This window comes from Monodelphis domestica, chromosome 7 (assembly GCF_027887165.1).
Source record: "Monodelphis domestica isolate mMonDom1 chromosome 7, mMonDom1.pri, whole genome shotgun sequence".
Taxonomy (NCBI): Eukaryota; Metazoa; Chordata; class Mammalia; order Didelphimorphia; family Didelphidae; genus Monodelphis; species Monodelphis domestica.
The window spans coordinates 51938910-51963625 of NC_077233.1; the positions used below are offsets into that span (position 1 = coordinate 51938910).

The 24716-nt window shown below is 38.7% G+C and overlaps 1 protein-coding gene and 1 long non-coding RNA gene across 12 annotated transcripts in view; one reads left to right on the forward strand and one right to left on the reverse strand.

Annotated features, from left to right (window-relative positions):
- Positions 1 to 628: 628 nt before the first annotated feature.
- Positions 629 to 11126, reverse strand: LOC103095100 (uncharacterized). The gene is made up of 2 exons (XR_470770.2): positions 10831 to 11126; positions 629 to 9627 (listed from the first exon to the last, which is right to left on the reverse strand). It is a non-coding gene; the product is annotated as an uncharacterized LOC103095100 (long non-coding RNA).
- A 1464-nt stretch (positions 11127 to 12590) lies between these two features.
- Positions 12591 to 24716, forward strand: part of SETD5 (SET domain containing 5) — a 74481-nt gene continuing 62355 nt past the window's right edge. For all 11 annotated transcript variants that reach the window (XM_056804584.1, XM_056804583.1, XM_007500163.3 and 8 more), the window contains exon 1: positions 12591 to 12729. The gene's annotated coding sequence lies outside the window, so the exon portion shown is untranslated. The remainder of the gene's footprint in view (positions 12730 to 24716) is intronic.

Genomic DNA, 24716 nt, shown 5'->3' on the forward strand with positions numbered 1-24716 from the left:
CACGATTATAGGAAAAATACTTTTGTAGTATAGTTTTAACCTTCATATAAATTTCACTTGAAAAATAGTATTCAATACAATGAAATAGATTGTTTTAACAGTAATGTGTGTGAATTTCCCCTTACATGTAACTTATAAATTCACCAGAAGATGGTAATGGTATGTTGGGGAAGAGGGGAGGAGAAACCTGTGTTCCTTTCCAAGATCTCACAATATAAAATCAAATTATTTTTGGTCTTATCTAGAATATGAGCTTTTTAAAAGTAATAGTACAAGATAAGAAACTTTAAGGTAATTTCTATTGGCATTGGTTGGTAATTTTTAAGAAAGTATGGGAGAGGATAGGAAGTCATTATTTTAAGCAAAATGAAATAAAGATTCAGGATATTAAAAAAGAAAGGTGAGTGGAGCAGCTGGGTAGCTCAGTGGATTGAGAGCCAGGCCTAGAGATTGGAGGTCCTAGGTTCAGATCTGGCCTCAGACACTTCCCAGCTGTGTGACCCTGGGCAAGTCACTTGACCCCCATCGCCTAGCCCTTACCATTCTTCTGCCTTGGAGCCAATACACAGTATTGACTAAGATGGAAGGGAAGGGTTTTTTTGTTGTTGTTGTTGTTTTGTTTTTAAGAAAGAAAGAAAGAAAGGTGAAAGAAAAAAATAAAAATTTATTATGGATCACATATCTTGAGAGGTCATGGGTTTACCGGGTCACCATCCAAAGGGGACTTTTGTAATTACAATTACTTAAACTTTACTGTGGTTTCATAGAGCTCAGAGTTTAAAAGTAGGGTAGTGTGAAACACAAAGATAGCTATAAATACATTACATAAATGCCTTAAAAAGGTACAAAATAAAATAGTATTGTCAGCAGTGATCACTGGTTTTAATGCCTAGTACCTAGGAAGCACATAATTAATGCTTATTGTGTCATTGGAAGTTTACGCGATTTATTTCTCAGTATATCCTTCCCCCCATACCTTCCAGAGAGCGGTCCTTTGAAACAAAAAAAAGAAATATTCAGTGATATCAATATCTAAAATGTCTGATATATGCAGTTTTCACTCCCAGAGACTTTTTCCTGCCTTGCCAGTAAGTGAAAGAACTGCCTTCTCATGGCCTTTTAACAGCATTTAGTTCTATTCTTAACATTTCTGTGCTTGTCTCAATATGTGAGTACATACACTTTTCTTGTTGTTTTTAAACAATTTTTTAAACCCTTATCTTTTGATCTTTTGTCAATACTGGGTATTGGTTCCAAGGCAAAAGAGTGGTAAGGGCTAGGCAGAGGGGGTTAAGTAACTTGCCCAGGGTCACACAGCTTTGAAGTGCCTGAGGCTGGATTTGAACCCAAGATCTCCCATATCTAGGCCTGGCTCTCAATCCACTGAGCCACCCATTTGCCCCCTAAACCAACTTTTTAAAATTAATTAAATTAGAATAAACTAATTTTTGATGGCCTGGGTGTCATTAGAACCTATCCTTGAATAGGTAGGCTGAGATGTCTCATTTGGGGCTTCTTAGCCAACAGAGTTCAACTAGATTAGAATTGGGAGATACCTCATTATTTTCTTTTTTTCCTCAACGTTTTATTCTCAAATTCATGTAAAAATATAACGTTTTTAAAATGTTGAGGTCCATATTCTTTCCCATCTCATTCCTAAAGGCAAGAAATTTGGCCTAGATTACATATGTATAGTCATGCAAAATATGTCCCTATTAGTCATGTTGCAAAGAAAAACAGACCACAAAACAAAAAAAAAAACATCAGTTCTTTTAAGGTGAATAGCATTTTTCAACCCAGTTTCTTTGGAACTGTCCTAGATCACAGAACTATGATATATCTATAGTTATTTTCTGGTTGATACTCAGTGGTAGGAAATGTCTTACTTTTTTTGAGGCAGCCTAATTAATCTACATTAGGAAAATAATTATTTGGAAAATTGTAATTTCATTGACTAGCCTCTGCTAGTTCTGCCCTTTGGGACAAAGCCAAGAAATCTGCAATATTCCACTTGATGACAGCCCATCAAAATATTTAAAAAGACAACTAACTCCTCTTAATTTCTCTAGATTGAAAAGGTTCAGTTTCTTCAATTGATAACTTGTACAGCATGATCTGGAGTTTGTATGTTTATACACATACAGAGCAGCACTGGTTACTCTCCTTTGAACATGCTCCAGCTTTTCAAAGTTATTTGCATATTTTTAAAAAGCTTATTACTATGGTTCCCTCCCCCATGTTTTGATTTATGTTGTTAAATATTTTTCAATTACATGTTCAAAAAAAAATTCATTTGAGTTTCAAATTCTTTCCAATTCCTTGACAAACCTTGATAAAGCAAGCAATGTGATATCAATGATACATGTAAAGTCACACAAAACAGGTCTTGAATGTTTCTTAGAAAATCTACTTGAATAAAACTAAGATGCAAGACAGCCATTCTTCGTTTGTCAGGAATATTTCCCTATATCTCATACGTTATGCTTTCTGAGGCAACATTAAATACATCTCACCCTGTTTTCCTTTATAACAGCACTAAGTACTTGAGGACAATGAATGTGTAGATTAATTATTTCCCTTTTTCTGTACTGTAACATTCTTTTTTAGATTTTAAACGGGATGCCAATTTTTCTTATAATTTAGAATTTGGTTAACATAATGAAAGAAACTGATGTTTAGGAAAAAGTATTCTCAAAGGATAACAGAAAAGCCAGAAGGCCCATCAACCATACTAAACTATTCAAGTAGTAGTGTTATGACATGATAAATTATGGCTTTGACCAGGAAGTGGGAATGGCAAGGAACACATTTGTGAAAGAGACATTTCAAAAGAAGGCAGAATTCAATCTACTGGATATGAGAGGAAGGAGACAAGAACACAAAGTTTCAAATCTAAATGACTGGAATAATGGTGGGAGCATCAGAAATGGGTTGAGAGAGGAAGGCTGTTTAGGAATATAATTTTTTTGGCCATTGCTTTTAGGTGACCAGTAGTGGCATTCAAGTCATATATCCTGAAGACTGCTGGAAATTCTCTAAAAGGAAATTAAGTTAAAGAGAAAAGCAAAGGACCAAGGATTGCTTTGGGAAACACCACTGAGTAGTGAAAAGGGATATATATACAGACCATGTACAACTGAAACTGAACTTGTGAATTAATTTTATTTTAGGTTCAAGAATACAAGTAGTAATATCTTGTCCTCCTTTTCTTAGGTTTACATAACAAACCTTTGACTAAATGAGCAATTATTGTGCAAACTGGCATTCACAATAAAGGGAAACAAAGATTATCATTTCCAAATGAGATTTATTGGAGATTTTCCTTACATCTTTGGAAGCTGGCATCCACCAACTGTCAAAGCAAGCCCTCATAGCTTCAGATTAACTTTTGGAGGTCCAGTCAAAAAAATGGCCTAGTTCACATCTTTTCTTTTTTGATAAAGAACTTCTTGACTTGGGTCACAGTAAGGCTTCACCAATTCTCCTTGCTTTCCCCAAGTTCTAGATAAAAGCAGGCTGCTGCCAGTTTCCTCAATTCCCAGATCTAGGTTTTGGAATCTTTGAGCACTATAACTGGTTGATGGGGCAAAGGAGAAAGATAAGGAGGCACAGAGTCTGACCACCCCCAACCCCACCCCACAGCTGACTTTGCAAACTTATTGGGTTTGTTCCCTTGACCTTGTCCCAGAACTGAGGCACTTGCCCCCTCCCCCGGAGGAGCTGAAACTCATTAGATAAGGGGGTTCCAGGGCCAAGCTATTTAGTTTTTCCAAGGCCAGAATTTCTAACTTATTGTTAACTTCTGAAACAGTTTCCAAATTTTAAAGGATGCTATAGGTGCAGTAAGTTTATATTCACTGAGGGCTTTTTGTTAAGTGCTTCATAAATTGGGGTTGTTTGCATCCATGGGATAGATCAGCAGGCAATCCACTGAGGCTAAAAAGTGCCTCTAATTTGGTGACAGTATTCCCATCTAACAAGTAAATAAATGGAAGAGTAATTCACCTAAATGACAAATCAAGTCAGTCAAGTACAAGTTTCCAGATTATGTAATAAAATGCTTTTCCTTGATAAACATGGCATAATTAGAATGAATCTAAGCCCCTGATCTCGATGGCATCATTTTCTTCACCCACCCCCATCAATATGATTAAGTATATTATTAAGTACCTACTAAGGGTCCACACACTGTGAACAGAAGGAAACAATCCCGATTCTCAAGGCCTTTGCAACCTAAACATTTTCATACCAATTGTAGTGTCTAAAAGTAGGACTTTCTAGAACTCTCTTCTTTCTCACTGAATTGCTCCCTTTTAAGAAGAAATTTTTTTTAAAAGATGAGGCCCACACCAAAAGAATTCCTTTAGCTGCTAATCCACTGTAAGTTCTATTGAGCTATCCTGATAAGCATTTCTTGTAAAAACTTTGAATTTCAGCCTGGGGAAAATATCTGTCCAGACCACTTTCTTCTGACCTGTTTTAATTCTCCTCCTCTCCCTTAAATACTGCCTCTTATTCATCAGAACTGTATATTTTGCAAATAACTGCCAACTTTTGCAAACAAATGAAAACCCTGAACATTAGCTATCTTAAGTCCTAGTTCTGCCATTTCACTGACTGAGCAAATCTCTAGGCTTAAAATAAAGGGATTTAAATCTTTTAAGATATTTTTGGAGTCTTGCATTCTATTTAGCTATGATGCTCACTCCTTATCTGTTCTATATTCTGTACAGAGTCCCTGAAACTTGCCGTTATCAGTGCCTATCATTGTTGTCATGAGCCTCAATTTCAGTTTTATCTACTGCCTCTGACTTAACAAGTCTGAATGCTACCTACCTTCATGTGTTTTAAGCTCTAGTTTTCCTAGCAGTATTAAGAGTACAGCCCTTATTCCAAGTCCTAAATTTGTAGCTAGTTTTTATCTTTATTGACTCCTATGGCCAGACAGAATTTTGATATTTTTCTTAACAGTTTTTGGAGAAGAGAACCTTTATTCAATGTGTACACAGTGCACAAGATAAACAGACAATACTATTGGGCTTTGGGCTGGAGTTTCTTAGGAAATTCCACCTTCTGAATTTCTAAAGTTTCACTTTTTAAGATGGCACAGTGTTCAAGCAACTTTACTGTCATGATAATAGAAACTTTAGAACTGATGATGCCAGTGAGGGAAAAGTACGATCACAGGGTCCCTGAATTTTGTAAACCTCAAAATTCCTTAGACTTATAAATGTTGGAAATTTCACCATTGGGATATTTCATACTTGGAAAATTTCTTACTGATAGTCTATTGGAATGGGAACTCCATTGGCATGGGAGGTTCCTTCTCTTCCCTTCTTAAGATTACTTTAGGACAGAAACCCTTTGCTGAACAATGGAAAGGACTTTGACCTATGCTTAAGCATAGAACAGGAATTTCTTTGAGTCTTGATTGATTTTAGAATTGATACAATGGAGATACTTGGAATAAATCTCCACCCTATTCAGTCCTAATAGGATTGAGTAAGGGCTGCAGCCTAGATCAAAATTTAATTATTCCAATCTCTACCATACTCAAGTTAACAGGATTTAGAAAGGGCTGTAACAAAAGAGTAAAGATTTAATCATTTGAAAAATATGACCTTCAACAGACATGTGCAAAAGCCAGAAACCTCTGGGCGGTCCTGGGTTAAGCGAGAGCCTCCATTGACAGGGAAATTGATGAAGAGTGATTGGTAGATGTGAGGACTGAGGGGAGGCAACTTGGATGGTTTCCTTAAAGATAGGAGGGTCTGGAGACTTGAGGAGGATTGAGTTTTTGGGTCGGTGTGGTTCCTGGGTTCTGAGGAAGCTTGCTCTGAAGGAAGCTGAAGGTGGGGGCCTCTGAGACTGTTTCTCCATTTTGGACACGTGAGTGAAAGGGACTGATCTCTTTTCTTTGCCCCAGCTATCTAAGGGCTTGGGCCTTTTGGCCCAGCCTAAACAGAAGGGGTATTTAAGCCCTATTCCCTTCTCTCCCCTTTCTCTCTCTATATATATCTCTAATTCCTTTCTTGCTCCTATTGTAATTAAACTCCAAAAAAGGCTGACGGCTGACTTGAGTTTTTCATTTAGGAATTACATAGCTGATTCCTTGGCGACCTTAAATTAATATATATCAGTCTTTTAAAGTGATTCCCTTGTAACAATTTAATGCAGAATTTTGAGACTAAGGGCAAAAGAATCTTTGTAAGAACTCAGAAAATGTTTTCAGTATTCTATAAAGTATCTAATAAGATGCCAAACAAATACAATATTTAACATCATTTTAACTCTTCATGTGGATTTAAAAATAAGTGAAGGTGGTATAATGGAAAGAGTATTGGCCTGAGTCTGAGAGCAAATCCTGCTCCTGGCACGTTGTGAGACCCTGGGAGCAAATCGGTTACCTTTCTGAGCTTCAGTTTCCTCATGTGTGAAGAGGGGGGATAAGTGTTGTGAGAATAGTGTTTTGGGAACCAACTGACAAATACAAAATGCCTTTTGTTCTAGGAACCATTTAAGGTGTAGGGCTTGGAGGGGGGAGGGGAAGCCTATGCCTTAAGGAATTTAACAGCCTACTGGGTAGAACACCTGAATATAGGTGAAGACAAAGCATTTTTCCAGGGAGAAGGGCACAAGGTAGTGGAGTTTGGGGGAAGAGAATGGAGGAAATAGATCAATGAAAGAATAAGATGGTGTTTCAGCTGAGCCTAAAAGCATGAGGCACTACATAAACATGAATTATCATTGTTCAAGTAGGCTATGGCAGAGGATAGTCTAGAAAACAATTTTACATAAAATATTTCATCTAGTTTAGTTTCATGATACATAACAGGAGAAATGCTTTTCATTTATGCTACCATAACTTAAAAGACAAGCACAAATAGGAAGAGTATACATGGTCCATATGCCTTCTTCCCAAATAGATTGAACTGTAGTTGGTAAAGAACCCTGGCTGCTACTGTTCTTGCTAAGTACTGGATTGTGCCCCAGTTCTCACCCATCACTCTTACCAACCTGTTTTCTAATATTCAGTTCATCTCTCTCAGATATAACACAACTGATTTTCTTATGACCCTCTCTCTCAAGCTCCAGTCCCTAATTTATAATTTGTCACTGGATATTTTCACTTTATGTAGCCCAACATCCTCTTAATACAGTACAATACAACCAAAGCCAATTTCCGTCTTAGCCTTCAAACCAACTTGCTTTCTGGATGGATTCCCCTATTAACAGTATTGGCTTTCTGAACCTGCCAAGCTAAGGGACTGTAACTGGTGATCACATGAAACACCATATACTTGACTAGAAACACATCTACCTATAGTTGATCCCAGAGTATTCTAAAGAAATTTGCTTTTCCATTCAAAAAAACATTTACCATATCTCCTCCATTGATAATGAAATGATAGGTCTAGAAATGACATAATTATCTGATCAAAACATTCTAATTTGTATTACAATCCCACTTTATGCATGTTTTATCTCTATTAGATTATAAGTTTCTTTGGACAGGGGCCTTAGCTTCTTTGTAAATTTCTTAATGTTGTAAAAAATGTAATTGGTGATGTAGCCCGGTCTCTGGATCAAAGATAATAAATTTAGAGCTGGAAGGAACTTCTAGTTCAGCTCTGTGATTTTACAGATGAGGATGAGGTTCAGAGAGGTCCAAAGATTTATCTGAGTACTCATGGGGAACAAGGATCACAGCCAGGATTGTAAACTCATGACCTCGGAATTAAAATCCAAAGAGGTCTGGGCATATGCTATGAAGGGAAATCCCAAGTATTGATGCAGCATCTGGTAGGGGAGACCCATGGATGACTGCTACCAAGGCCTTCATTGGCAAGCAGGAACTAACAGGTTACTGGAAAGGGCCACCTGGACCACACCCCAAAACACAATATCCAGTGCAAGGAGGTAGCTAGTAAGACTAACCACATTGAGGATGGTGTAATACTAGATGAGAATAAGGTCAGTATTGTTAGGTGGAGTTGGGGTAGGGCTCATGGGACTAAGGAGAAATCTAGATCTGGAAGATCATGTGATTCCCTAAGTGTAGCTGTTCTGGGGCATGAGATATGAAAATCAGATGCTGCTGCTACCTGCTGCATATACAGGTGAGGCTAATTTTGATGGACTTACAAACCTCCCTGCAGCTACAGGTAACTCAGCTACTACTTTAAAAGTCTAGAGATAGGTGATTCAGTTTTTGCAAAGGCTTAGTAAAAAGGAAACATGAAACTGAGTATTATGGGAACACTAAAGGAAGAGTGAAAAGGACAGCTGCTGTTTTTTCCATTATTGCTAACAATAGGCTTAACCTAAACCTACTCCCAAGATCCTGCCTGTCCCATAAATAGTCTGATTTTGTTTTGCACAGCTACTCTGCACTAGTTATCCAAGATAAAAAAAGAGAATACCATAAACAAGCAGTTATCTGCCTCAGTATATTCACTTGAAATTAAATTGGTAACATCAAATGGCTATCAAACATGCCTATATGCAAAACATGCAAAAAAAAAGCAAAACAGAATCACATAATTTATCTAGACCTCTTTTCATTTGAAATCTGTCAATTGTGATTTGTTAGTCCAAACAGAAAGACAAAAATTAGTACTGTATTAATATGTTCCACTTCCAAAGGTCTTGGGACAAAATCAATAAAATATATTTGACCTACAGTGATCCTATTATATAGCATCTTATGATTTTTTGATTCTAAAAATAATTTAAAAATAAAAAAGGAGTCAAAAAGAAGGGAATTCATTTAAGAAGAAAAGAAAATAAAGAGATTTCTGGCTCTTTCCCAGAAACTCGAGGTAAACCTCCATATCAGATTTTTCTATTCCAGATGAAAGAGTGGTCTTATTGTAATTAGGACTAAGTCACCTAAAGGAAAATAATTCCAAGGCCAATTGTTAATTTTTTAAAGTCAGCACAAAATGAAAGGGTAATACTATATATTCCAAGTAGAAATGCTTCCTTTGGTAAATCAATGTTCATTGATTTTAATTATTCCTATTTAGTCAAAAAGTCTGATAGTTTCCTTAAGTTCAGACATGAAGTCTAAGTTGCCTGTCTCTTAGCTACTCTGTATTAGTTTAAATCCAGCTCAATTGAAATTCTTTATTACATATTTATTCAGATGAACTTGCTACAACTTAAAATTTTAAATTTATATTCAGAAACCATCACTATTTTTATTGTTCATCAAATCTAACATAAAAGTGACAAACTTGATTTTCTTTATGATTCTCAGAAAACCTTAAGTTAAACAGAAAAATGGGCAAAAAAATTTTGGTAGCTTTTGTAGAAAAAAACAACAACATAACCTTCGGTACTTAAAAAATCTGTGATTTAATTGATATCATGTACATTTCCGTCCACTTACTATATAGGGTTGTAGACCTTCAAGAATAACCGTGGTTTAAAACAATTCAGCACAGGGCAGCCAAAATGGTTGTGAACCTTTCTAAACTTGGCTAGGCTGGTGGTTCCCACACAATCTGCTACCAAGCCCATATGAAAGGCCTTTCCAGTTTGGTAAGACCTGTCAGGCATACAGGCAAAACTTGTAGGAAGCCAAGATGACTTCTGGCCAGGTTGAAGACTTGTAGAATTAGGCTGGTAAGAAAAAAAATCAAATTAAGACTATCAAAGGTCTATAAACTAATAACAGCAGCACCCATATTGAGTAATATTTTTTGTTCTAGGGGGTGATTTATCTTGGCCACTCCCAGGTTATCACTTTATCTTCCATCCAATCTAGGAAACTTTAGTGAAGGAAGTAGACTTCCTGGAGGACAGGGTTGGCCAAATACCCTGGGAAAGCCACATTTATATAGAAAGATCAATTAAAAAACAAGGCTAGGAAAATCAGATAAAGGGATCACAATAAAGTTAAGCATCAGGAATGTTGGGAATAAATGAAGATTTCTGAGAAAAAAGACAGTAAATGCATGATGATTTCAGGAATCTGAGGAAGAGTCACACCTGTGATTCCAAGGTTGGAATCTAGTGAAAAGTAGTCCTATTTATGCAGATAAGCAAATCATTTGTAATTTATAGTTTTAAATTATATGGGGAAACTAAGAGATGAAGTGACCTGTCATGATGATACTTTCAGTCTAAGTCGGATAGAACTTACTCTAAGCCTGGCCTTCTATCCACTTTGTACCTAATTGCCTCTCCTTAAGCTTTGAAAAGGAGAATTAAGGAAATTTGTTCTAAAATAAGTGACAGTAGGAAGCCATTTTAGGCTTCTGAAATTGCAGCAAGAAAAATTGTTAGAAGCACAGGTAGAGAAAATTCAAATAGTGAGGATTAATAAACAAGTTTAGGTACCAATAGAAAGCTTTTTAGTAACTCTTATGTCCTGAGGTAATGAATGGAGGCTAGAATGGCTACTTGGTCACCAGATGGGGGAAGGGAGGATATGCTAGATTTTCAAAATGGTGCCTTTTTAAGGTGTGTCCGTCCGACAAGTGCCAGGGAATACATGTATATTCTAGTTTAGGGAGATGGCGGTGTGGGACGTGCCTAGGGGGGTGGGGCGGGGTACAAAAGTGCCTAATGAGAATGCGGTAGTTAATTGCAAAAGGGAATGTCCATCATTATTCCTACTCCAATCCTTTCAGAATCTTCGGTCCCCTGAAAAATTGGGAAAAATGAAGCCAGGATATAAGATAAAATACTTAGAGGGGTAGACGTCCTGCTTAAACTTAGCCATGATCTTTTCTTAACGCCGTTCTTCACCTTTTATATACACCTGCTCGATTCTACCAGATTATGGGGTTAGTTTTAAAACGTAAAGAGGGGGTAACTCACGGGTATGACCCGGGTCCTTCTCTGCCCTATCCTGTGTGCTAATGCGCACGTATTTATCTAACAAAGGAAATAAAAAATGGAGACACCAACAGGACTCTGCGCGACCCCACGTCCATTCTCAGGAGCCCGGAGAAATGAGCCCGAGATGCCTCCTCATCAGGTTGTCTACCAGAGTGAGATTCGAGACCCTAGAAAGCGAACCCCGTCCACTCCCTTTATTACCAGATTCTGGAAGGGGCCGCAGGGAGACTAGAACGCCCTCCTTCCTTTCCCCCATCCCCCAACATCCCCGCATTGCACCACCTGGGGTTTTCACGTCCTTCTAACCAAGCGAGAACCTTGGGGCCTGAGAATCTGGGGCTCCGGGCAGCCAAGACCTCTGCCTGGTTTTCAGGGGCCGGCGGGATCCCTGCATGGAGGAGGAGCCCTCCTCGTCTTCCGCCTCCTCCTCCCCCGGCTCCATAGCTGCTGCTGCTGCTACTGCGGCGGCGGCGTCGCAGCCGCCACCCAGAAGTCTTCACTAAAGCCCCCTCCTCCCCATGCCTCTGCGGCCCTCTTCCTGCCACGTTGCGCAGGGGCGACGAGCCAGACACTGCGGCGCTGGGCTGAGACCCTACCACCGCGGACGCCGCGGGGCAGGAGGGCTTCCCGCCGCCCCCGCCGCCGAGAGCAGTGGTTTCGCTCACTCAAGTCGGAGCCAATAGCAGAGTAGATTCTGAGCTCCAAGACCCAATTAGACCCCGTGGCCATCCAGACGGCGGGTAACCGAACTCTTTCGGAAAAGGGCGGGGGCACCCGAGAGGCTGTTTCCAGGCCCACCCCCTCCCGGCCGCTACGGGTCGGGAGAAGCGGGAGGCACCTTCACGTCCCCCTCTAGGTCGCCCTTCCCCCGCCCCAACCTACCTACCCCGCCCATGGGGCAGTCCGAACGCTTAGGCAGCAGCGTACTCTCGAGGCCGTAACTGACAGGAGCTTCACTCCAACCAGCAAGCGCCATTTGTGTTTTCACACGCGGCGGGAGGCGAGGCGCCCAATCAACGAGAGAAGGCGGGCCTGAAGAGCTCCTCCCGCCGCAGGAGCCATAGCTGGGTTCTGTCCTTGCTTTATCTGCTCCCTTCTGCTTCTCCCTCCCCCTCCAACGCGGCGGGCAGGCCCGGCCCTTCAGTTTCCGTTGAACGAGACACTACGGTTTCCACCTCCTCCGCCTCTGGTGGCTTCACCCATCTTCCCCGTCAGCAGGCCAACCTACACCCCCTGAAGAGTTCCGCTCCCCTACCTAGCAGCTGGCTCTCTGACGAGCCGGTGCCCCCGCGCACAGCCTCTTCTGCCGGCGACCCCAGCGGCTGCTCCTGATTGGCGGCCTCATGACCAATGGGTGTGGAGCGCTGGGCGTGGAGGCCAATGGCGCGGCGGGAGGGGGCGTGTCTCGGGTGCCCCTGGCGCCAGTGCCGGGGATCCCCGTGCGGTCAGTGGCGTTTCCGCTCGGGCAGCGGGTTTAGTGAGCTGCCGCCGCTGCCGCCGCCGCCGCCGCCGCCGCCGTAGCCGTAGCTGCTACCACCACCGCCGCCGCTGGGGGAGGGGCGGCCGCCGCCCGCCAGCTTCCTCACAGACTCGCGCAGCGGCAGCAGCAGCAGCAGCAGCAGCAACAGCAGCAATAGCTGCCCCGCCAGTCCGCCCACACTCCCTCCCCATTATCCCCCTCCCCGCCCGCGCGCCCGCCCTCGGTTCGCTCCGCCTTTTTGCCCCTACCCCCACCCCCACCTCACAGGCTCGGGCCATCACCGGCCAGGAAACTCCGCGGCGCCTCGCTGGGCCTACCTCGAGTCCTGCTCTCCCCAGCAGTGCCACACACCGCAGCCCGGGCCCGGGCCCGGGCCTCTGCGCCTGGGAGGAACACAGGTAAGGGGTCTGACGAAAAGAGGCCTGCCTCGCGTGGGGTCATCACCCCCTCCCCCATTCCTGGGCCTGCCCTCCTCCGGGCCCGGGGCCTGAGCCGTGCGTCGCAAGAAACCTCAGAAGTTGCTTCCCCCCACCACCACCTTCGCCGCCCGCCACCCCCGCATCCCTCTCCTTAGGAGCGTTCCCAGGCTCTCAGGATGCCTCCTGGACCGGGTCGGGACCTTTCCCGCCCCTCCCCCAGCAATCCCCCACCCCGCGCCTGGGCAGGGTCCGCGGATCCCTAGAGCCTGCTCGACCAGGCTTCCAACTCTCGACTCCGTGGACCCTGGCAATGCGCCTCCGAGGCCTCACTCGACTGTCCTCCGCTCCAAGCCTGGAGCTCCTAGTCCGTGTCTCGGCTCCCTTCTCTGATGGCTGCTTCCTTTCCCACAGGGTAGCCTCTGCCTCCTCCAAGCTCTCTCGTCACCCCTCCCCCCCTGCACATTCCTGGACTTCCCGCGGCCTGCTCCTCGCATCTCCGAGGAGGGAGCCGAGGGCTTGGGTTTTGTACGATTCCAAGCTGGAGCGCGGCCAGCTCGTGTCGTTTTTCCTGCCTTGGGCGTGGAGGGCCATCGTTTTAGGGACTTATTATTTTTTTTTTTAACTAAAGGCAGAATAATGTGTGATATAGGAATTCTTAACTTCAGTGTTATGAAGGAGATGTGAAACCGGTGGCTCAAGGTAGACTAGATCAGAATTGGAAGGGCTGTAGGATGAGAGGGAAAGTTAAACTGTGGGAAAAACCCCTAATATGCTAATCTATTCTCTTGCTCCTTTGAGGCTCTCACTTCTCTCCAGGGGGAGGGGGGCATCTCTCCCCAGGGTCGTGATGCTGCTTGCCAGCCTTGCTGGTCTGGGGCGGGGGTGCGTTTTGACCTGCATTTTCTGCTTTCTCATATTACTTGTGCAATGTGTTCGCTAATAACTCATTTCTTGCCTAGAGCTCTAGGCCCCATTTGAGGTTTGCCAATTATATTGTCTGTCTCTTCCATTTTCAGTTGAAATGTGTTCACAGGGCTGGGTGTCTCCCCAGCTTCTCCCTCAATTTCCTTCAGCGCTTTATTGAAACAAGTTGTTTTTAATGACATACAATAGTGGGCAAGGTCACATTCACTCAGTTGCCAGGGCCCCATCCTTGTTTATTGGGTCCATGTTTCGGGAATTTTTTTTTTCACTTAATTGGGAACCCAGATACCAAGTTAGGTGGTAAGCCCTTTTCATGAAATTTTGAACACATCAATAAATTTGCTAAATTTTGTAATGATTAATGTTTGCATATTTGTTAAAGAAAAACTGCTAGGTGGTGATTGTTTTCTATTGTGTGAAATTCGAGCTTTTAAGAATGAAGCACAGAGTAAATCCATAGGCTTGTGTTTGCAGGCCTAAGAGAATCAGGAAAAATAATTTTTTTAAAAGTAAGCTGTACCAGTTTTATTTAGAAGTTAGTTGCCTTCCAGGGTTCTGACCCATTATGTGATTAGAGTGTGCTTTAACTCAGGCTCTGACTGTGGACAGAAGAATGAATTGTGATTTCCTTTTGTAGAATATGGTACAAGGATTTGTCACTTTGGCAACAAATATAAGATTTTAACATACTTGGAAAAAATGTCGTTCTAAAAGGCAGTTTTATTCTCAAAACACTGGTTTTGCTCAAATAAAGAAAAAAATTTCCTTTTAGGTAAATCTCGATTTTCTAATAAAGGCCTTCTAATTAATACCTAAAAGATGGAACCTTGGGGTGGTTTCTTTCAAGTGAGTAAAATTCCGGTCTGCTTGGCAAGAAGCACTGATGGGGAGGAAAGTGTGTAAGGAGTGGGGGTGGGGTGAATAGAGAAGAGGGTTGTTCCTTTGGGTTGGATCTCAGGGGTGAGTATACAAGGCAGCAGCAGCTGCTGGCTCTGGAGCTCTGGTTGCTACGTGAGAAGCTTGAGTAGTGCTGGCTGCTGTCTCCAGGGAAGGACAGCAGTGCAGCGTCCATTAATGCTGTTGGCTGCAGGGAACTGCACTTAGGGAGATGGCTGGTTCTACTACTGAGAAAGAACCTTGGTTTCTGCTAATCTGTTGCTAAAATTTTTCTGTCTATATAGAGAGGAAAATTAATTCATAACCTACCCATTTATATCAGTAGTTAGAAAACTGGATTTTACTGGCATTTTTTGGTAATCATAAAGGACTATTCTAGGATATTACTGAAAATCCCAGGTTTTTCCAATCTACTCTTTTTTGAGCCCCTGAGAAACTAAAGTAGGGAGAATTGAGATTCTTCCTTAAAAAGAGGGCTGGAGGAAAAAATACACATATGCAGTACATTTTTTTCTACTGTCCACATTCTTTTCCTCCATTCCTACTAGTTAATCATACTACATAAACCCTATTGTTTATGTCCTTTCCCTCTATTAATTAGGACATATCTTTATTGAATAAAAATTTTGCAATGTAAAATGCATATAAGTATCATGCCATACTATTGAGAATTTTTCTATTTGCAGATTGTAGAATAGCATGTTATTAAAACTAGACTTTGGAATCTTAAGAGGATAAACCAATTACTTCTTTCCAAATGGTGATTAATACATCAAATATTCCTTTTTTTTAAATTGCTGCATTATGTATACAGACTAACAAATGTAGATAAATAATATCTGCTGGAAAAGTTTTGACTCTTAATTGTCTCATTGGGTATATTTGGTCATCTGACATTACAAGGATACAGTCCTTGAACTTGATACACCTGGACCCATCCATGAAGAGATGGAGTAGACCAGAAGGAATATACAGAAAGTATCTCTAGTACTGGACACCTGAGAAGACTGCATCAGAGCAATTTATACTCCTCCCCCCCCACAGCTTCTCTTCATCAAAAAGTTTTCCATATTAGCAGAGCAATCTGCTAAGTATGGCAGTACTTGTATGAGAACCACCACTCAAATGGACTGCAACCTACTACCTATAATTAAGAAAAGCTGGTTGGTTTTGTTTTTAAATTTAAATCCCCAACAGGAAAATTAGTGACATAATAAAAAAAGTTGGTTTTTTTTTTTGTTGTTCAAATTCATGTGAATGTACTTCAGCCCCACAGATACTTATGATATAATAGTGGTAACTCCTGTATTTATAAATGACAGGGAACCAAGATGAATGAAAATGAGTTTTTGCCTTTCACAAATGTGAACTGTGTTTTCTGCTAGCCAGTATCCAAGCAAACTAATGACAACTTTTTTAAAGAATATTTTTAAATTTTTCTGGTATTTTGTACCATAACTGTAATTTCAAAATACTTTGTATCGTGAAAGATGCCATATCAAATAAATGTGCTTTTTTCACTTGTATTGTTTTGTTGTTTAAATCAAACTGTAGTCTAAAAGATTTTTAGAAATGAGCATAGGCAGGAGGGTCTATTAAATCTCAAAAATACATTTTGCCCTATCTAAAAGTTTTTTCAAACCCTATAACCAAAAATATGTACCTTATATGACAATTAAGTGTTATTTACATATTACTTTTTAGAGAAATAAATGGCTATTTTTTTTCTTGCCTGTAAGAAAAATATCAAATCAATTCTCAGAAGTAGAGAATGTTATTTCCTTATGTTCCTCCTTTTACATTAGAAGTAATTTGTGAAATATTAGGCCCCAATTGTTGACCACCAAAGCTCACTGGAAATATATGTGTAGAAAGATCATGAAAAGAATAAATTTTTCTCATAAATTTAGGTTTCAAATCTGGTGGTTCTCAGCTTAATTTGAAGCTGGAGGTCCTCCCTAACAGTTAATTTTTTAGGAAATAATTTCAGATATTAGTAACTGAATCTTTTTTTTTGAAAGGTTCCATTGTTGAAGCAAGGAATTTTCTTACAGCCATTGAGCAATGACTTTGACTTTGAAACTTGAAGAAAATGTAAACCTCATGATATAGCTATAGCTTACTGTCACTTGGAATTTGATAGAAAATGAAACTCCCTATCACTTGAAGGTGATTGCCCCATGAAAATAAGTGTAATTCTTGTGTTTAGACAAGCTTGAGTGGCACCTTTTAGTTCAAAGAATTCCAAATTATGAGGTAAAATGACTTGAAAATTTTTTTTGAAGTATTGAATTCAGAGTTGCAATTTATTCCCTTTACTTAAGTAGACTCACATGGTTTATAAGGAAGTTTTACATTTGAGGGGGAGGAAGGAAAGGAAGTACTCTAGGAACCCGTGGTGCTTAGTCGTATTAATCTATGCTTATATACTTTTCCCCATCACTTTGATTCTTATTAAAATTGTTCTTTTTGACAATTCTAAAACAAATGTAGGCCTTCTAGAAGTCACTTTTTTCTTATTTATTGAGATTTGATGCTTCATAAAATTTTGCTGTTCTGATAAGCTTTAAATTATTTTCAACAGCTCATTTTAAAACTTTACCAGTGGATTTATGTTATAATGAACTAAAACCTCTATCCACTTTACAAGCTGTATACCTGAGGGGTATACAGCTAAAAAGTCAATCCACTATCTTTGAATGAAGACAAGGAGTCCTTCTCATTGGAGAAATGTGTATTGTATATAGTATTATAAGATTCCTAGATTGACCAGTTTCACTGATAACCTAAGACTACTGTAATCTTTTTTGCTTGTTGTGCCCTTTCCCACCCTAATCAAATTCAAAGAAAACAAGAGCCTTGGTGGAGTAACTAAAGTAAAATAAATGGAATCCATTTCTTGTTCTCTTACACACACACACATACTTCTACCTGTTTCCATTTTGACTAAACTGAGGCACAAAAGTATAAAAGACTATCTAGTGTTAGCTAACAGAGTTCATAACTGAGTCAAGTTTTTTATCTACTCTAACTTCTGTTCTCCAACCCCCATACTTGGGGATGTTGGGTGGGTGTTTTTAGCTCCTGGACTACTGTATTTGGAAACTGAGATAAAACAGGAAGAAGATTTAGACACCACGAGGGAAGCCAAAGACCACTATAGCAGGGTTTGCTTAAAGTAGAATAGCAAGATTTTTGTTTCAAACTGCCAGCTGCTGATGTCAGACTAACTCCCTTATTATGCCTCCAGTAGGCCTGTCAATATGGCCAAACAGCTAGATAAGTGCAGGGCTGGACAAAGGGCTCTTTGCACAGCAGGGAGGCTATGCTGATGGGGGAGGGGCAGGAAGAGGCGGTTCTTTTCCCTGGGAGATTATTCACTTTGGCATACAATTAAAGAAATCATTTTCAGTTTTCCACTTGAGCATTGAATTTGTGCCAACTGTGTACTTTTAACCCCCAAATTGTCCTGAAGCATGTGGTATGATGATAAAATTCTCTCTAAGGGGAAAAAAAATTAAAGTCTGTTACAGATTTAGATGAAACCAAATCCTACCTTTCACTCCTACTAAATGTTGTAATATCAGTACTGCCCATGGTTGCTTTATGGCAGTTCACAGCTGAATTCTCATTAGGAAATCAAAAGGAATACTGTGTCCAAATGAAATTACTGGAGATTTAGAGACATACAATGTCATTATTTTGGTTAGGATTGTACTAGAACATATAACTTGTTTCCCTTTGTGAGAAGGTTACATATTGTTAGGTTCCAATTTCACAATAAATCAATGAGATGAACATCTTCCCACATTTCAATGTTGGGTCACTGAGAGGACTAGTTATTGTTTTATCTTCATCACCACTTTCCTAGAGAAGATTATTCATCTGTTTTAATTTTTTAGGTCAGACCTAGCTTCCTTTGACTTGTTAGGCCTTAGCCTCAACTGAAGGTAGTTTATCCAGGTTATCACAATACAAGAATCACAGGGTTGGAAGAGTTATGGTCCATCATAGCCTTGAGGTATACCTAAGTCATCCCTGACATTCTTAAGATTTATGATCCATATAGGGAAAACTGCTTTCACCTTCAGGTTTTTTTTTTTATTATGTAAGGCAGTAAAGGTATGATTGCTTTAAGAAAAACCCAATATATAGAAAATCTATGCTTAAAGCTGTTACTGTTGATTGCCTTTTTAAAGAATTCTTTTTACAAAATGATTAACCACAAAGTTTATTTAAATGGTAAACTCCCCAAATATATTTCTACATATTAAATTCTGTAAATTAAATTCTTTTCCCCCAAGAAAAATTGAGGCACACCTGTATTAAAATTAATTTAATGCCATTAAACTACTTTTAAAATAAATATATTTTATCTTGCTTTCCAGTTAAGCTGCATCATAGTTATTAAATAAATGAAATTATTATTTTGGTTTACTGGTTGGGCCTGTAGCTATCTGCCAAAATGTTTTAAATAGGTGTTTTTTAGTTTGATGAACTGAGCAGAATTTTGTCTGCCATTTATGTACATTGTTATATTGAGTAAATTGCTTAGGCTTTTTGTGACATTTCTTTATAATATAAATATAATATTTACACTATATGTGGAGAGAAATTGACAGGGTGCTATATTAGTACCAACCAACAAAACTGATTGCATTTCTATTTTGAACTGAATATGAAGACCTGAGGTTCTAATTTTTCTGAATACTGCTTTAAGTTTAGGAGCTTCTCCATTTTTTCATCATTAAAATGAAGGTAGCATCTTTTCCACAGAATTTTGCAAAGGAAATAACTTCGGGAATTTCAGTGTAATTTCATTCATAGTTCTTTCACATAGTTGATTTTCTTAAAGACTTTCAGAATTACCTTGGAAATTATGTAGTTCATTTTCTGCTATCTAAATAAAATCATCTTTAAATCATATCTTCTGGTCAACTCCCAACCTGAGCAAAAATCTGCTGATATAAACAATGGAGAGAACATCCTCCATTGGAATTACTGAGAGCTATTGTCTGAACCTTGCCTAGAGAACTTCATAGCAGAGACTAGAATTTGGGGATCATCACCTATATCTTAAGGGGTATGATGATCATGGGCAGATTTAAGATTCCCCTCCCAAACAGATATTTTTAACTTCCACGGCTGCTACTACAGGAATACTGCCTTTGCTGTTGAAGGAGCAGCAGTCTAAAATAAAAGTAGATCAATGAACCCAACCTATCTTTTCCTTTGCAGTCCTTCTACCCTCTTACTACTAGCCATAATTTTTTTTTAATTACCAAAAAAGGGAGGGTGACAGGAAAATTTAAATGATCGGTGTTAATCCTGATTAAATGAATGTTTATGTGTATTATGTATAAAGGATTTTCCTAAAGATTTCCTGGTGTAAGAGATTTTATAGTTAGATGTTTTTGATTCATCCCAAAGATTTGAGAACATTCTTACTGGGTTTTCACCAGTTATTCACAGTCAATATTATGATTAGATGCCAGAATGAATTTTTTTTAACCTCCAAAATGCTGTAGATCATGTTTGGGATTTTTATGGGTATTTTCACTTGCCAACAGTATGAGCCCTTCAAGCCCGAGTCCTGTGGGCCTGTACTAATTTTAATTTGCAGTTCTCTTACGCTCAAAAAAAAAAAAAGCTTTTCTTATGCCCTTAACTATATTTCTCTTTACCATATTTTAACTCAATTGAGATGAGATTAGCTAGTTACCATTATTATTTATTTTAAGGTTATTAAAAGAATATTTTTTATTCTTAAGCTTCCCCCTACCCCCCTCCAGTTATCCACAGATTCAGTTCCTTTGGCTCCTCTCCCTTCAAAATACCTTATAAAATTTTAATTATTGGGTCAGTTTTATTGCTCTTCTTTGACCACCATTCATCCCCTCCAATTCCTCCATACTATAAGGGTGGGATTTAGTTGGAGGATTTATAAAGAAATCATGGCTTTGCCAGTTAAATTAATACCTATGTGGTTTTGGGCAAGTCACTTAACCTCCTGGAGATTCCTTTCCCTAATCTGCAAAATGAGGAGATTGAATTGAATGCCTTGGAAGGGTGGGGGATTGAGGAGCCATCAGGGGGGAGTTTCTTCTAATTCTAGCAGTCATCCAAACAAGGATATAGTACAAAGATTACTTACTGGAAATTATGCCTTAGTTAAAAGCCTAATCTCATTTCAGCATTTTAGTCATACTGATATGTTCAGTTTGTAATTTATGATATCCTACAGATCTGTTCTTTTGTACTTTCACTTCCCTAGATAATCTTAACTTGTATTTGAAGGGGATTGTGCCTTAACCTTTCTGATTCCTATGTTGAAAAAGTCTATGCCTTTTCCCCTCCAGCACTGACTTGTGCTTTGAGATAAGCCATATATATACATACACCACAAGTAAGGTAATTAGTAATAATCATTAAAACATTCTTAGCAACCTAGGAATATTAAAATGAACCCTCTCTGCTATCATCTAGTTTATAACAACAATTGAGAATTGACTAGTTTCCTATAAGGAAACCAATTAGAGGATGGGAAATGTCTAGTAAGAGTATGGTTATTTAAGTTTGTTTTTCAAGTCTAATTATATCAGTATAGAATCTAACTTCAGCAAATCTATCAAATAGAAGCGTTAGTCTTTTTAAAGAGTATTTTTACATTGAATTATTCTGTGATCTACTAAAAGTTTATAGTTTGCTTCATAACAACAGTCATGACTAGGGCTTAAAGAACAAAGTTTAACTGCTAAAAACAAATTTAAGATAAATGGAGAAAACCCTTTTCTACTACTTATTCTCATACCAAGAGAGCCTAGTTTTATTTGTTACGCTAAAACTATTAAAGTTGTCAGTAAAGGAGAGGTGGGCTGAGGCAAAATCATAGAATCAGTGCTTCTTTTAGTACTTTTGCAGAAAATATTGATGAATCCAAAGTTTTGCTCCTATATACAAATTTATATTCCTATTTTGTTAGTTTAGTTATTTTGGTGGAAAGGTATTTAATTAATTAAAATAAATGTAATTATGTTGAAGTAGTTACAGAAACATTGGACTGATTGTCTTGTTATATAAATGGTTCATGGAGCTCTTGGTAAATAAAAACTCCAGAGGTGAAAACAGTTCCAGAATATCACATATAGGGGTCTGAAATTGGCAAAACCACCTTGTTTTAGACCAGATAAGAAACAATGCCAGTCCTGGAGCTAATTTGGTATAAAGGACATCAGCCCAAATGCTACCCTGCCCATCCAAGCCACTAAGACTAGAAGTATTGCTAGGAGCAACAGAAATAAATGTATTTGAGGGTCAGCTAAGAAAGCAGACTGTCTGTCAGCTTCATATCCCCAACAAGGAGAAACTATTGCTTATTTTATAGTTGGAAAGAATCTAGGTTTCAGTTAAGTACCTGCTTTTATCTTTAAATTTTACTTTGGAAAGGTATGAAGAAGCCTGAAAAGTCAGAGTGTCTGTCTTTCTAAAAGACAGTTATTAATCACTTTTTCTCAAATGTGTGTATATAATAACCTCAATCAAGTCTCAGTGCTAATTTAGTAAATCATCATTTAAAAAAAGAAATGGTCCTTGTAAAATCTAAAATTATGTGGCTTTGTGAAGTTCTTCATCTTTTTTTCCCAGCTATATAACAAAAAATGTATTTCTGTTTAAAATTTCTAGCCAACTCCATTGAAAATTTTCTGAGAAGGAAAATTGTCATCTCTAAAGCAAGTTGGGTTTTGTTTGCTAAGAGTTATATACTCCTTCACATTTTTGCACCTCTAGCAGCTCATTTTTCATTTGTAAAAATTTCTTAACTCTGGGATCTCTCTTAACATAAAGTCAGTGAACAGTCCAGACTTGTAGAGTTTTGTTCCATATCTTGGGATACCAAACACATATTTATGTGTTTTCAGAGTTTGCCAAGTGCTGTCCTCCAAACAATATGCTGTAAGGCAGTGAAAGTATTATCTCCATTTTATAGATAAAGAAATTGAAGCTTTTAGAGGTTGTGCTTTACCCATGATCACAGCTAGCTAGGAAGCATTTCGAGTAGGATTAAAGCCATTGTCTCTAGACTCATCAAGTACTTTTTCTGCTATACTTTCCAAATGATAGCTCCAATAACTTGTCAGTCAGTAGATTTGATTTAAATCACTTCCAAAACATTTGATTTTTTCCCCCATACCTACTATATGTACTTGCTTTTCTGTATGCATGTTCACAAACCAATAATAAGTTTTCATTTGTAAAAAGTACATTTTTCAGACCATGAATTCTAATCAATTTCAAAACAATTTCTCTGCCTCCAAAAAAAAATTTGAATATAAGTCCTTAAATTGACTAAGCAGCTTACTAGACTGACTTTGTTTTAAAATTTTCACACTGAAACTCTTTCTTGAGTATAATATAGACAACATATATTCACTATGATGCTGAAAGTTGATTAGCTTATTCCACGGAAGATAATATACACAGCACGATTTCAATAGTTAATTGCTTCTTTATTGTAAATGCTGCCAAAATGTTTACATTATTTCTCAGTAAAACTCCAGATTCGAAGATGTTTGTAGTTTAAATATCTTTAAAATTGCTATAATATATCAGATGATATAAAATGAACTAGATCTCTCACCATTTAAAAAAATTCTGTACCTTCATTTTAGTTTATGTTTTGGTCCAAATGTAGATTTTACTCAAAAATAAAAAGGGAAATAATTTACAGTTATGCACTGAAAAATTGTACTGCTTATAGGCTGTGAATACATGTTTTGATCAGGCCAAATTGTAGGAATAGAGTTGTAACCTATATTTGAAGCAATATGGCAACATGGGCCATATTATTATTAATATAGCAGCAGTAGAGTGCTGAACTTGGGGAGCTGAAGGATCTAAAACTGTGACCCTGAGCAAGTCTCCCAGTCTTTTGAAGCCTGTTTCCTCATCTGACAAGTAGGAATGATGATAATTTCATCATTACATTTCAGGGTTGTTATGAGGAATAAATGTGGTGAATAGCCTTGCAGACTAAAGTGCTGTATAAATCCCATTATGAGCATAAATTATTCTCCTTAAGTCTCCATTTCAGGAGAATCCACAGAAGGAGCTCACAATTAGCAAATGTTAGAAGCCAGTGACATTTTTTATAAGAACTTGAAATTTATTTTATAGCACTTTGAATTCTGCTCATTTAAGGATATGATCATCAGAATATCAAAAGGGAAAGATGAAACAATATGGTAGTGTCTGGGTAAAACAAATGTCTTCTTTATTATTAACTACTAGAAGTTACCTTCTTGGTCATTTATAAAAGCCAAGCAAAATTAGTGAAGAAAAAAATTTTTTTAACTTTAGGCTTTAAAGATTTATCTACCTTTTATGTTCCCAGAAAAACTGCAAGAATAAATTTCATTTTCACTCTTCAAATCCCATCCTCAACACTTGCTATGTGATATCTTTGGCAAACCATCATGACCTCTTTGAGCCACAGTTACTTTATCTATAAAATGAGATAGAGTAGATCAAATCCTCAGAATGGAATGGAGTTCCAGAAAGGAAAAAGGTTGTAATGGCAGACAATGGACATCTAGCAAAATCATCTGCTTTGCTATCTACTTTGGTCACCCATATCATGTGTATTCATCTATATGGAGAGCCATTGAAGAGTGTACATGTGCTCTAAAATGGACTTCTTTTCTATTTTTTAATCATTGAATATATTTACTAATGAATGATGGTACGGTGGTTATTCTCTGGATGGTATATCTAAAGGATCGTGTACTTTAGAGTTTTAGGATGCTTTTTAAACAAATTGTTATTTTTGTACTTTTGTCCTCAAGGATAATAGAGTGGCATTAGGAAGTTTGAAGAGACAAGGAAGAAGACATATTAATCAAGTGTCTGATAATGAAATGTGTCCCCAAACCTAGTTTGAATATCAGATACAGAAAAATACAAATATTGAATTAAATATTGCATACCTACTGTGTATCAGGGTTTGGAAGTAAAAATTGCATATGTGGACAATCTGCTGTTATTCTATGTCTGGATGGTGAGATTGTCTGGAAGGAGAAAGCATCTGACCTGGGCCTTTTGGGGAAGGGGAAAGAGGAAAGACCTTTCCAGGCTTTGGGGGAAATTTG